At 37.4% G+C, this 14202-nt stretch overlaps 1 long non-coding RNA gene across 1 annotated transcript; it reads left to right on the top strand.

Annotated features, from left to right (window-relative positions):
• Positions 1–7613: 7613 nt before the first annotated feature.
• Positions 7614–13711, top strand: LOC112471025. Its single transcript, XR_003043189.1, has 3 exons — positions 7614–7802; positions 9723–9837; positions 12550–13711. It is a non-coding gene; the product is annotated as an uncharacterized LOC112471025 (long non-coding RNA).
• The last annotated feature ends 491 nt before the right edge of the window (positions 13712–14202 follow it).

Raw genomic sequence — 14202 nt, 5'->3', positions numbered from 1 at the left:
GAGAAGATGACTGCCAGTTGACCCAAGAACTGGACCCGGGCAATCGGAGATTCCTTACCTTCTCCTGTTCTTGGAATGTAGTCTCTGTAACCTGTTCCTACAGCCAGAGCCATTTTCAAGTATGCAACTTGAAACAACAAGGTGTTGTTGAGACTATCTGGATAGTATATGTGACTGCACCCTGTTAAGACCTCTGTATAAATCCTAAGATTGGGCCAGCAAGTACAGAGACTTATTCCTCCTGTGGCAGCCCAACACAAACCTGAAAGTAAGTTCCTTTGCATTTTAACCTGCCACCTGCCAATCTAGAGGAGCTTTCCTCTTTCTTTAGTCTCTCTCTGCCCCCTGTGTATGAGGCGAGGTTGTTAACCAACATACACACACACACACACACACAAACACACACACACAATCTAGTTCTAGAATGTATCTATTAATTCTTACTCTTTTCAAATCCATTAATTGCTCTTTTTAGTTCTGTTAATTTTCTTCTGCTTTTCACCTTATTTTTTTTCTTAAGGATTAGAGTAAATTTCTATTAATTATTTTATTTATTTTGTACTCTTTCTGTTTTAAGATCAAAACCAGCAAAGGGTTCGACTGCATAACTGAATACAAGTTTACAGTATTCCATATATTTGCATATAAAATATTCTTATGTTTGTTATAATCTAAATATCATCTACTTGAAATGTTTTTTTCTATGACTTAATAATTCTTTAGAAGCATATAGAGAGTTATTAATTTTCAAATTATAGGGTTTTTTCTTCTTAATTTTTAAACAATTCCTAGTTTTATTGAATAATATTTATTGAATATTATTATTTTTTATCTATTGAGATTGATTTTCTGCTGTTTTTCACTTGTTTATTGAAATATTTGTTGTGGTATTGGATATGGTCTTAGATATGGTATTGAGTATGGTCAAATTTTTCAGTTAATCTAAAAATATTTCCTTTCTTCTGTGAAAAGAAATGAAGATACATATGATCTAATTTATATTATGGAATGTAGAAAAAACTTTTTTAGGCATATAATCTTTCGAAACATTTTGTATCCCATATGTTAAAAAAAAAGCTTATATTGGTGTTTTCAGATTAATTGTCCCCCAATGAGTTTAAGTGTTTACTAGTTAAAATGTGATTGACCGTGTTTATGGCCTTCTCTCTGCTTCCTGTAAATTATAGCCAGAGATTGATTCTGACATACTTCTTCTCCCAACTTACTTTTTTTTTAAACCCACACCCAACCTAGTTTATTCTGAAAGTCCTCTTATTTCTCTCTTGTCTTACAAGACTCATCCTTATGTAACTGAACCTTTTGGGACACAACCATCTCTAAGCCTCCCACTTCACCTTCTGCCACAGTGCATGCCAGGAACTGTAGTCTCCTAAGGATGCAAAGAGAAAAAGAAAAGCTGGCAGGACCACAGGTGGAGGAAGGACCTTCTGGATGGATCAGGGAATGATTTCTTAGCTTTTGGGATGTGGCCGTCCATCTTTCTGAGTGGTGCGGCACCTTCATTCAAGGTGTAGTTCAACAAGTAAGGAGGAATCAGTCTTTTTTTATCTTCTCAAGGTCTGTTCAGGTCCTGTTTCAATTTTGTTCTGAGTACAAAGTAAATATTGTGTAGTCTAAGAATAAAGTCCTTAACCCAACCCCCTGTCACTATAGTTAGTAGAAATTCTTCTCCCACTTGGTGTTTTGTCTTTTTCTAACTTTTGTTTGCATTGTTATTGTCAATTTTTGTTTTTAACCTGTTGATATCCTTGGATATGTTTATAAAGGTAGAGAAAATGTGTGATGGACTCAATTACTTTACTACCATTTAACTTAGAAATCATGTGTATATAGTCTAAGGAAAAACTTTCTAGAGAGAAAATTTTAATTAAATGTAAACAATAGCATTTGGATGGGCTCTTTTTTGATTGAGTTTCAACTGTCATTAAATGCTGAGGAAGCCAAACCAATGGTCTTTACCTGTCGAAGAGCTATTCTTTAAATCTTCTCTATGGGTAAGGTATCATTCTGCTATTATTTATAGTTGTGCACATCTGGAGATTTTGGTACCAGTCTTCATGAACAGAAATTGTTTCTTGGAACCAAGGAGAAGCAGTGCAGTGTGCCACTTAATGATGTAGACTCGAGCCAGAGAATGTGAGTTCAAATCCTGGCTTCTTCACATAATGAATGTGTTTCTTCTGTAGTTTTCTAAGCATTCTGTGTCTTGTTTCTCCTACTGAAAATGAGGGTAATAAATAAAGTACCTTCACTATGCGTATTGTGATGATTTGATACAGTTAATGAGTACAGTAATTGATACAATAAAATGTTGAAATGAGTATCTGACATATGATAAACACTCAATATATGTTACTTGCTCTCATGAAGAGAACCAGGTTTTTTTCTTGAATATTTAAGAAAATTATATAGAACTTAACAACTAAAAAACTCAATTAAATTATTTTTGTCTGAAATATCTTCTTTAGTTGTTATTCTAACTTGTTTGCATATATGCAGTAGAATGGTTGCAAAGGGAACTTATTGGTCTTTTGTTATTTGTTGGGGCTGCATTTCCCTCGAGCTCAAATTACATTGAGGGGCTGTTCAACTTCCCCTCTGTCCTTCCTTTCCATGTTGTGGGAGTAATGCTACTGACTCTAAAATTTTCATAAAATTGCTCACTGTCTTTCCCGAGACACCCACGGCAATGATTAACCCAGCATGAGTGTTGCATTGCCAAATACCCTGATGAGATGTATACAAAACTTTTAAAATAACTCCCTTCCTCTTCTCCAAACAAGGCTCCCATTAGGCAAAGAAGAGCCTAGAAAGTTGCCATACAACAGTATGGCACTATACTATGATATAAACAGCTGCTGGAGGATGGTGACTCACTAAAGATCTCTAGGACACAAGTTAAAAGAAATTACTTGCCTAGGACTTTGAGAAAGAACAAAATCCAGAGTCCTGCTCTAGCTGTTATTTGGTGGCAAGCTCACTAGGCATAAGTGAACCTGGGATTTGGGTTAACCAATTGACTTGGTTTAATTGGAACTGTTTTGGTTTTAGCACTTGAAAGTCCCCCTCAGTCCTGAGCAAACCAGTACCTGGAATCAAGCTATAGCTTTGCCATTTAGAATAAGCTATGTGAACTTGGACAGGTCGTGTGGCCTCCTAAGGCCTGATTCCTCTTTTATAAGGTGGAAATAACAATATCTTCCTAACTATATTGCAAGAATCAAATGCACTATTGTACATAAACAGGCTTTGTGTCTTGTGAGGTACTATATCAATGTCAGCAAATGCAATTGTTGATGATATTGTTTCTTTGGGCCACAAAGGAGAATTCTACAATGGAAGTGGTTATATAAAGCTATATCCTGAAGATTTCTCCAAAGCACCAGTGCACATGATTCCAAAATCAATTGTCTGAGTTGGCAGAGAGATTTAAAAGAGGTTTGAGTGTAGGGGGAAAAATGAGGTATCACAAAGATTCATAACATGAGATTCTGATGACTCTTATTTCTCCTTAATATTTGCAGTGGCTCTAGCTACAAGTGCCCACCCAAACCTTTTCATGTGGCATAGCCTAGTCTGGTTTTACTATCAGACAAAGAACCCGTGTTTGTTTGTTCGTTTGTTTTAAATTTTATTTTATTAGTTTCAATTATATACTACATTGTTTAGACATTTATATAGTTTATAAAATGATCCCCCTAATTGCTTTTGCTTTCCTCTGGCTCTCCACCTAGCCATTACATTAATGCCAACTGCATTCCCTATGCAATGCTCCCCATCTCCATGACCATCTACAGACTACTAATTTGTATTTCTTTAACCCTTCACCCCATTTTCCCAGTTTCCCAATTCCTCTCCCATCTGGCTGTCACCAGATTGTCCTCTATATTTGTGAGTATGTTTTTGATTAGTTCATTCTTTTTTGTTCCTCAGATTCCACATATAAGTGAAATCATATGAAACCTGCCATTTTTTTACATGTAAAATGTAGAATCAATGATTTCCCAACTTCCTTTCAGCTATAAAAGCCACATCATGCCAATGCATTTCAGGCATTAGCCACCAAGGGAGATAGAGATGGTTTCCCAAACACAGTCCCTCTTAGGCCTTTTATAGTAGCCTTTTTTTTTTTTTTTTTTTTTTACTTCATCACCTATTTCTTTCATTTATTTACCACACTGTTTAATCACTTTTGTATATTTATTTGCTTTTGTTTCCTTGTTTGCCCTAGGATATGAAGTTTTATGAAGGATGTAGAATTTGCCTATCTTGTTGACTTGTTACCATCTGTCACATCCAACATGGGAAATGCCTGGCTAATATATGTGAAATGAATGAGTAGACTGGACATTCATGGTTAACTTTTATTGATCACAAGTCACATGAGCGTTATAGTTTTGAATGAATAAATAAATAATGGAAAAATTAAATGATCTAAATGTGAATAAAAATAACATAAACTTCACATACATGATATTTCAATTTTTTTCAAAATCAGTCTTTTTTAGAGTTCATCATAAGGACTGCAAAAGATCCGAACTGTAGAGTTCTTAGATACTTTTACTGTAAGGATCTTGCAGACTTTTAGATATGAGGCCAGTGGGTTATGGTTCAAACAAGAGATTGCTTATTGGAAATTTGTAGTAATCTGAAATACTTATTGAATGTTTACTTCAACTATTAAGTGGCACTTACCCCCAAATTCTTCTTTCCCTTCATACTCCAGGTTGTTAAGATGGCCTAAAGTAAAAAATAGTAATTAATTCAGTGTATGAATGTGGTGTATTCCAGTTCTTTTATGACAGTAAATTGACTGCCCACTATGACTCTCCTCTCCTTTCCTCCTTTCCACCCCAATTCAACCACAAGATGCCACCTGGCATTAAATCTAGAGGAGCAACAGGGCAACCACCAGCAGGGTGAGGAAGAGAAGAAAGGGTATGTATAACTCCCAAATTAGGTCTGCTTCTTCTGTATGTCATCTGTTAAACTGAAACAGCTGATCCTTGATTTAAAGATAATTCCTTTATTATTACACTGAACGGAGCCTGTAAATCTCTATTATAAGCTGATAAGCACTGAAGAAAATAGTGTATGCTCAATGCACCAACAGTTTACATTTTCCTAGCTTCATTCTTCCCCATGGTCTGAAACACTGATAAAAAATATTGGCATTTTTCAGAGAGGCTTATAAGCAATAAACAATCCAAGTTTTGTTGTCTATTAAATATGTCTCGAGTTATAGTTCCAATTGGAAATCAGGCTCGATTTTGGTAATCTACCAAGTAGTATGTTTTGGTGCCAGTTGAGCATTGTCCTCAAGGTCTGTGTTCTTTTAAGCTTCTTGTATGCATCCAACTCCAACAGGTTAACCTTCTCAGAGAGGAAATTGGATGCAAAAAGAACAAAAGTTGCAAAAGCCCCTGTATGCCCCATGACGGCTATTTACACAGCTGTAATCAGTATAAATAAATGACTTTATAAATTTCAACAAATGAAATCATGTTATTTTATTTTGTCTGCTTCGTTTCTTCTTTGTGCCGCCAAGTCACCAGCGTGTCATTTATTTTGGCTTATTTTTGTTAAAATGAGATTTAAAGAAGGGCCCAATTATAGCAACTGAGAGCACTCCTCCCCCCTACCCCAATCTTTCCTTTTTCTGTCAGAGGAAAAAATAGCCCAAAATAAGAATAGTTAACTGACTGACATAAGAACAGCGATGTATTAAATTCTTGGAGGACATTTCTTTTTCTTTTTTTCTTCTCTCTCTCTCTCTCTCTCTCGGTCAGGTATATTGAGGTCTCTCTCTCTCTCTCTCTCTCTCTCTCTCGGTCAGGTACATTGAGATAAAAATTTCTATGTACTAAAATTCACACTTTTTAGGAGTACAATTTTGGAGTTTTACAGATAAGTCATCATATGACTACCATCACAATCATTATATAGACTATTCCCATCACCCTAGAGCCCTGTATTTCTTTGTGATCGACTCCCCTTTTTAATATTGCTATATTTTCTGTCTCTATAGTTTTGCCTTTTCCAGCATATTATATAAGTGGAATCATACATTATGTAGCCTTTTGATTCTGACTTTTTTCACTTAGATTGATGTTTTGGAGATTCATCCGTGTCGATGCATGTTGGTTACTTGCATTGCAAAATGTTCTGAACTAGAAGCTAGGTCAAGTCACAATATATATAGCAGACCTAGTTCAGCTAGACAGAGCATATACCATTCATTTATTTATTTACTTACGTGAATATTTACTAAAAGCCTACTGTGTGCCAACTGTTCTGTCTGGTGCTGAAATATAGCAGCAAGAATGGTGAACTGTGAAGAAACAAAGATTTGCCTTGTGTTTGGATCAGAAGCTGTTAGAGGAATCATCAATACAAATTTGGTAAATGCAATTGCTGAAAGACAAACTAAATTGCTTTCTCTCTTACCGGAATTTTTATATATTATATAAAGCTGTTCTGTTTAGTATGTAGCAAGTAGCCACATGGAGTACTTTAAATTTAAAGGAATTAAATTAAATAAAAGCTCTAATTCGATTCGTCACTCTTTCTAGTCTCCTTTTAAGTATTCAGTAGTCATGTGTGTCTAATGGCTACTGTCTTGGAAAGCACAAAAAATTCTACTGAGCAACCCTGATATTGAAGATGGAATGAAAAAAACAAAACAAAACAAAACAAGTAATGACTTCATTTATAACTTAATAATTAATATCAGGTACAATTTATGAGCTAACACTATTTCCTACAATAGACACATTTAAGGAGATAAGATATTTTCTAAATCAGGTTTTTCAAGCTTTGAAGTCACAAAAGACAGACTGCAGTTAATTTAAAAAGTTGTTACCTTATGTGTCCTCATTTTACTTTATATTGAATGTTAGAAAAGATAGTGAGCCAATGCAAAACTAATAATAAGGATTATGGCAGGAATTGCTGACTCTTCACCAAAATCCATTCCCTTCTTTTTATTTTTCCTTCTGCAGTAATAGAATGCTACTAGGTTGACCAGATACACTGCAGCATCCACCCTCATTTGTAGCTGGGTGTGGTGACTTGGTTCTCACCAGTGCAATGTGAACAAAAGTGACATCACTACTGAACATACACTTTAAATGGGCTGATGTGTTTCCTTCACATGCTGCTGCAAACCAGCTTCTGTACCGTAGCTTTCAACATGCAGAAAAGAACACCACTTTAAGTAGGGCATAATGGAACAATATGAGATGATGCTCAAGTCTGTACGATTGTGTGGAGTCGAGTGGCCCAATAACCTGGAACCCAACTGACACATAAAAGAGAAATAAACTGGTACCTTATTTGACCCATTACATTTTGAAGTCTGTTTGTTACAGCAGCTAATGTTGCCCTATCTTATATATAAGAGCAGATACAGGCTTAATTTTGCTCAGAAATATATTTTTTTCAGCCTCAGATATCAGAAAAAAACATATTGTCATAAGAAAAAATTTATAGCACTTTCCTTGAATAAACACTACTTTTATCCACAATGAAATTGCTTCCCATCTTTGAAAATCTCTTATTGTAGGTTGGATTCCTTAGAAGCAGAGCCTGAGTCGAGGATCCTCTTGCATCTATTGAACAAAGACTCTAAGAAAAACCTGCAAAGCAGTGAGGAGAGCAGGATGAGAAAGGGGAAAGAGCCAAGAAAAGATGTGGATTCAGCTGGAAACTAGCTGCAGCTATATTCCACTTAGAGCTCTAGAGTATAAATCTCACTGCAGTTTTTCCTGCTTGAGGCAGGGGTAAGTATTTTGAATCTCCATATTACTCAGTCATTGGTTGGTGGAACCTCCTAGACTGTTCATCCAATAAAAGTCCAATCCTCTGGAGAAGAAGGAAGCTGTAAACTGATAGCATCTAACACTCTGGTACCTGGGACTGGGTGCACCAGTCCAGTTAGGGCACCTGTGCAGCACAGTTCCAGTGTTCACTATAAGCTCCTTATCCTTAAATGTGCGGATATGTAATCTATGGTTTCACATTAGACAAGACTGATGGAAAGATTCTCTTCCCAAAGGGAATCCTATGTTTTTTATGAATCCAAATACAATCCCTAATTTTGTAAATTCTTTCATAAGAAGATGGACAGTCAGAAAGTTAAATTTTGGAAAAAAAAAAAAAACGCAAAAGCTAGAACAGTTGTCTGTCTAAGAAGGTGTGAGAAAACAATAGAAGGTAAGAATCCCTGAAGATGGAACAGACAGTTGTCTCTGATGTGAGCAAGTGACACGAGAGACGATAGTGTGTGATAGTACAGAGCCTGAATTTTGGAGCTAGCTGGGCTCTGCTTGAATCCAGATTCTGTCACTTACATACTGTGTGACACTGAGCAAGTAACTTGACCTCTTGTGTGTGCCTCAGTTTCTTCCTCTGTAAAATAGGGAAAATGGTGGACAATAATAGCTACAGGCTGTTGAGTGGATTAAATACTCAATGTATGCAAAGTTCTTTGAATGCTTCCTGGAACACAAAGAGTGCTACATAAGGGTGACTCTGTTGGGGAAGCTAGGTCTTGAAATGAGAGTACCAGGCACAGAATAGGAGAGGGCAATGGTTAAAAAAGCCCTTGACCTCTGTATTACCTTGAACAAATTACTTAAATTCTTTATGCTTCAGTTTTCTCATGTATAAACTGGGAATAATGATAGCACTTTTCTTGTAGAAATGTGGTAAAAATTAAATGAAATAATCATTGTAAAATCCTTAAAACAGTACATTGTACATAGTACACTTTAAATGTTGTTACTGTGCCATTATTATTTCACAAGGAAAGGCAGGGGGACTTTTTCAAAGAAAGGAGATAACTTCATTGGGGCATGTTCATTGCTTGTATACAGTGGTTTTATGAGGCGAGTATGAGGCTGGAAAGGTAAGTAGAAGCTGAACTGGAAATTCCTTCTGTGCAAAGGTAAGGTGCTTTGACTTGGTTCTGTAGGTACTTTAAACTCATTGAATGTTATAAACATTGTCTTAAGTTTTTTTTCAGAGTAAGGACATATACTAGTTAACTATTGTTGCATAACAAATGATCCCATAACTCAGTGTCTTAAGACAAATACTATTCATTTAGCTCATGATTATGTAGGTTGGCAGCTTGCACTGGGATTAGCTGAGAGATTCTTCAGGTCTCGGATAGGCTCCTTTAGGCTCTTGCATGATTCTTCATTTGTCCCCTGGTCCTGTCTAGTCAGCTCTGGTTCAGGCAGCTGGTTGGGTGTGGTGTGGGGCACCTTGGTTCTCTTCTTCATAGTCTTCAAGGATAGCCCCAGCTTGTTCTCATCGCCGAGGCAGAGTTCCAATAGATAGAACAAAGGGCTCTTGAGGCCTAGTCTCTAAACTACATAAAATCACTTCTGGTAAATTTTTTTGGCCAAAGCAAATGACTAGTAAAACCCAGAGTCAAAGAGGGTGAGTATTACAAAGTCATAGGGGAGTGAGAATGGATATAGGAACACCATTAATTGGGGCCATCAGTGAAAAAATCTAGCAAATTCTCCAAGAATCAACTTTTTAATTCATGAGAAGCAACAGAGGCAGCAACTACATCTTTGCTACCTCCATTAAAAGGATCGACTTTTGTAAGGTCCTGGGAGGGGATGTTTTTATACATTCCAAAGAGGTGAGTCACCTTGGTCTTGCTGTTTCTCCTCTTATGCCCTTAGGCTCTCTCTTCTATACATTTCAAAGATTGGAAGTTAATGCCAGGAGAAGATCTGACTGGGAAGAAACCTGCATCATTGTAGAGGCCTCACAATTCCACATAAGATTATAAAAGAGGTAAACAGTACTGAAGCCATGAGAATTTATTATTGAAAAAGAAGTAAAATTTTAATATATAAAAGCAGAATGTTTGGGAAAGAAATTTAGCTCCATTCTATTCCTTTATCTCTTTATTCAGAAAAGTAGAAAATTCATATAATCTCCCAATTTACATAACTAGAGATAAACTAAATAATATTGACTAAATGTCATATATTTGATAAAGGAAAGTACAGTCATAGTACTTGAACTCTACATTAAGCCATATTTTTGATATGATTTTTTGATATAATTTATATGCATTGTTAATTTTCATGTAACCACTTGACGTGTAATCAACAATATATATTATTGAGGACCACCGGTCTGTAAGAAAAGAATGAATTGAGGATGATAGAATTTACTCACTGGTCACATGGAGGTTTTCCTGTCATTGGCTTGCTGATTTTAGTACATTGACTAAAATTGCCTATGTCCTCAGTAAGAAGTCATTCCTTCATAATTCAATCATTTAAAATAAATCAGTTTAATGTTATCTTTAAAGAAAAAGAAGAATGTAAAATTTACAGGGAAAAAGTATAACAATTTTTCCTTTGAACGCCTTGTGTTGATGTGTGAATTGAACAGAACTGGGCTATGTTTGGGCTGCCCCAGAAGCTGATTGTGTTGCCCCACAAGCTGACCCTGAGATAAGGGTCCGAGAGCAAGTAATTTATCGAGGAAGGGAGCCCAGGAAACATTGGTAGGGAAGTGAGACACCGGCGGGGTGGGGGGGAGAACAGCGAATAGGGGGTGTAGTATCAAACTGGTTACCTTTGTGGGCACCTGGGCTTAATCCCCCAGGGGAAGCCTGGGAGGCAGGGTAGACCACCTGCTTCAGAGATGTTCCACCTGAGAGGTGAGGGAGCTGAGACATTTATACACTCACTACTATCATCTGTGGCTGAGGGCTGCTCCTAGGAGGTGTTACTTGCCTGGCATATCCAGCCAGCCTGTGTGGTGAGCAGGCTCCTGCAAGCAAAGAAAATCATTAGGCAAAGACATGCAAGTGATGTGCATAGAAATAAGTGCTGAGGAAAAATGGATTGTGACTCTCGGCGTCTATTCCAGACTAAATCCTGGCTTTCAAACCTTTTTAAAAATTTTAACTAGCCACTCAAATACTTTTATGGAATACAAAATAGTATGTAAAACTGATAAAAAATGCAACTACTTTAATTTCTATGATGGTATGTGCTTGTGTCCAGTGTTCTATCTTTCTCCATGGCTCTGAAAACCAACTCTGAGGAATGCAAGGGCTCCTCAGGAAACAGTTTGAAAACACATGATTTAGATCTTTAGGGACATTTCCAGTTCTAGGACCCTGGTTGACATCTTTGCATAAAGATACCTTTCGCTAATATCTTCTCTCCTCTTAAAACCAAGAGCAATACAAAAAGGCCTTCAAAACCTCATTTTAAAAAGTTCAATTGAATTTCATGGTGATAAGAGCCACCCCCCCACCCCCCCACCCCCTGCCCAAAATAAAGACTCAAGGGAGGAAAACAACAAAATATCAAAATGTAACAAAACAACTAATTGTATGCCTATTTAAAACCCACAGAGACTATCCAGAATTGGGTAGCCATAGTAACACACCCAGAAACATCCTGTGGGTGTGACTGCAAGCTGGATGAGGAGGAATGGGGGTGTGGAGGGCAGGGGTCTGCTGGGCAGGGCACTCTCTCTGCACAGATTCACCACTGAGACTGGAAAGGAACAGCCTTAACAGAAGCTGTGAATCTCCTCAACGCACATAGAGGTTTATCTATATTTTTGGCAACTTCCTTTTGGAATCAAAAGTTGGCTTCTTCAGAGAGAACTTAAATGGAAGCATATTTTTAAAAAAAATCTTTGATAAAATTCACACTATGGGGGGAAAAAAAACAGAAGACCAAATGGAAACTGTGGGCGGTAGCTGTGATTGTGCCTTTTCAAGCAGTTCCTTAGATACCGCTCTGAGTTCGGGCTTGTATTGTGTTGATATTCACATTAAGTGACTGAAACTACAAGGGAGCCCATGAGGTATTGTAGTAAAAGCTCTCAGTGCCTGCCCTGTACACCTCTGTTTAGACCCTCCACCAGCTGTTGTGAATGTTAAAGTTAATGACTCTCAGCTGCTTCATATCCACAGCACTGCCCTTGGCCAACTGGCACTGCCTCTTCAAAAAAATACTGGGGAAGCTGTATCTTCCCTACAGCCCCAAACAATGACTGATTAATACTGGGGTATAAAATCTTGGTCCCTTGTCTCAATTTAAGACATAGCTATGGTACCATTCAAGCTTCTTGATGGGATCAGCCTTAACCCAGACCCCAGAATACATCATTTCCTTGCTCACCTTATTCCTTTGTTCTGTTTCCCTCACTTCCTTGAAGGTTTCTTCTGAGATCACCTTCTCAATAAAACACTTGCAAAATAATAACACTTTTCAGGATCAGCTTTTAGGAAACCTATCCTGAAACAGGCATCATGAGAATAGCCTTGAAATAAGCATGAGCCCATCTGCCTTCAAGTCCTGATCCAGCGCTAGCAAGCTGCAAGGCCAAGAGCAAATTTCTTGACCTCTCAGGGACACAAATACACAGGGTAAAGTTTGACTAGATCACTGTTTTTGTTTGTTTTATCTCAGCCCACATCCTTGCCTAGCTTCTTTCCAGCCATATTCTGCTTTTCTTTCTCTCTTATAGGTTTTCCCTGAAGCCAATACATCAATACATCGCTTGCAAGAACCCCAACAGGCGGCTCTATACATGGGGAGTCCGACCTAAGACATATGATAATAGTTGGAGGGAAAAATGCGTCTTTTGCAGCCCAATGGGAGCCACCAAAATCTACGAAGAATTGGCATCCATCTTCCATCCTCCAACCAGCAGGAGTCTCCTTTCATTAGATCTACACATTGGATTTTCACAAAATTCCTGGTAAATGACAGCTCTTAGATACAAATGTCTGAAAGCTGTTGGACCAGAAGATCTCTAATGTTGGGTCTAGCTTGACAGTTCTGGAAAGACTTTCTCTACTACTCACTGAATAATAGTGCTCTGGATTTATTGGGATTGGGGAATAAATGCAGCCAGGCTAGGTATTAAAGAATATATGGCTAGAAGTAGCCTTGGGCATCACTGAGAAAATTTTCAGATTATTTCAAATAGAAGCGTTATTTTCATCCTTTAGATTTTCAGTCTGCCCCCTTTGGTTGCTTGCCTCCCTGAAAATCTCAGAACTTTTATACCAGGGTAGATGCTGTTGTTGCTCTGCCTAGATACTCTTTTATTGGACTTGGGTATCCATCCTTCAGTTGTCCTAAGCTAATGGGAGCCACCTCACCTAGAGATGCCTGGGAGTTTATCCCCCAGTATCCATGTTCCACCTATTCCAGGTAAGAGGTTGTCATGGCCAATGGCTAAATCATGCTGGGAATTTAAAGTGTACCCTTTCGCTTCCAGCTGAAACCAATCTGTAATTTAATTCACACTCCAGATCTTCTCATGGGATCAGACTGAAGCTAGACTCTAGCTGAGACCACGATGTTGCTCAGCCCCTTTTCCTGCTCCATCTTGCTTCTCTCACTCCCTTACTGTTTTCTCTTGACAGCACACCCTAAAAAAATTATTGGCAAAACAACTCCTCAGTAAGGCTTTGCTGCTGGAAAACTTGGCGTCCTAATAGTTCAGGTATCTGAGGGCCACAAAAGGTGAGATTTGGCTGGGGACCAAACACCAATTGATAAAAATGAGGTCCAAAGGAAGCAATTTAGGGGTCCTTGATTCAGAAAAGCTTGTATGTCATACCCTTTTCAAATTTCCCAAATAGCTCTTCAATGTGTGAAAATAAATAAGAAAAAGAAAATTTTCTTATTAGTGTGTTTTCTTATTCAAGAAATCAGAGGATTTTTTTTCTTATAGCTGTATCTTCAGTGTTCATAACAGTTTGTAACTTATTAAATGTATTTCAAGAAATATTCCAAAATATATTGTTGGTAGACATTCATATTTCTGAATGCATTTGGAATACAATGAAGACATAAAAAATGGCAGGCTTAAGGGACAAGATAGAAGATAAACCTACTTTTAGGTTTATTAACTTTGCTTCTTTTCACTGAAGGAGAGCAAGTCTTATTAAATTCTAATTATTTTCCCATTCTTTTGCATTCTGATTGTTATGTTCTTTTAGTATGCTTCTTTTAGAGAAATTAACTGTGTTCAGAATTGTGTATTCAATATCCATCATATGTGAGCTTTAAGCTACAATTTCTGTAGACTACGCTATTACTCAATTCTAAATGCCATTTTAAAAGCCAGTTTTGACATTTATTCAAACCATCTGAGGTCTCTAGTCCT

Source organism: Pteropus alecto, unplaced genomic scaffold (genome assembly GCF_000325575.1).
Source record: "Pteropus alecto unplaced genomic scaffold, ASM32557v1 scaffold45, whole genome shotgun sequence".
Taxonomy (NCBI): domain Eukaryota; kingdom Metazoa; phylum Chordata; class Mammalia; order Chiroptera; family Pteropodidae; genus Pteropus; species Pteropus alecto.
This window is presented reverse-complemented; position numbering and strand designations above follow the sequence as displayed.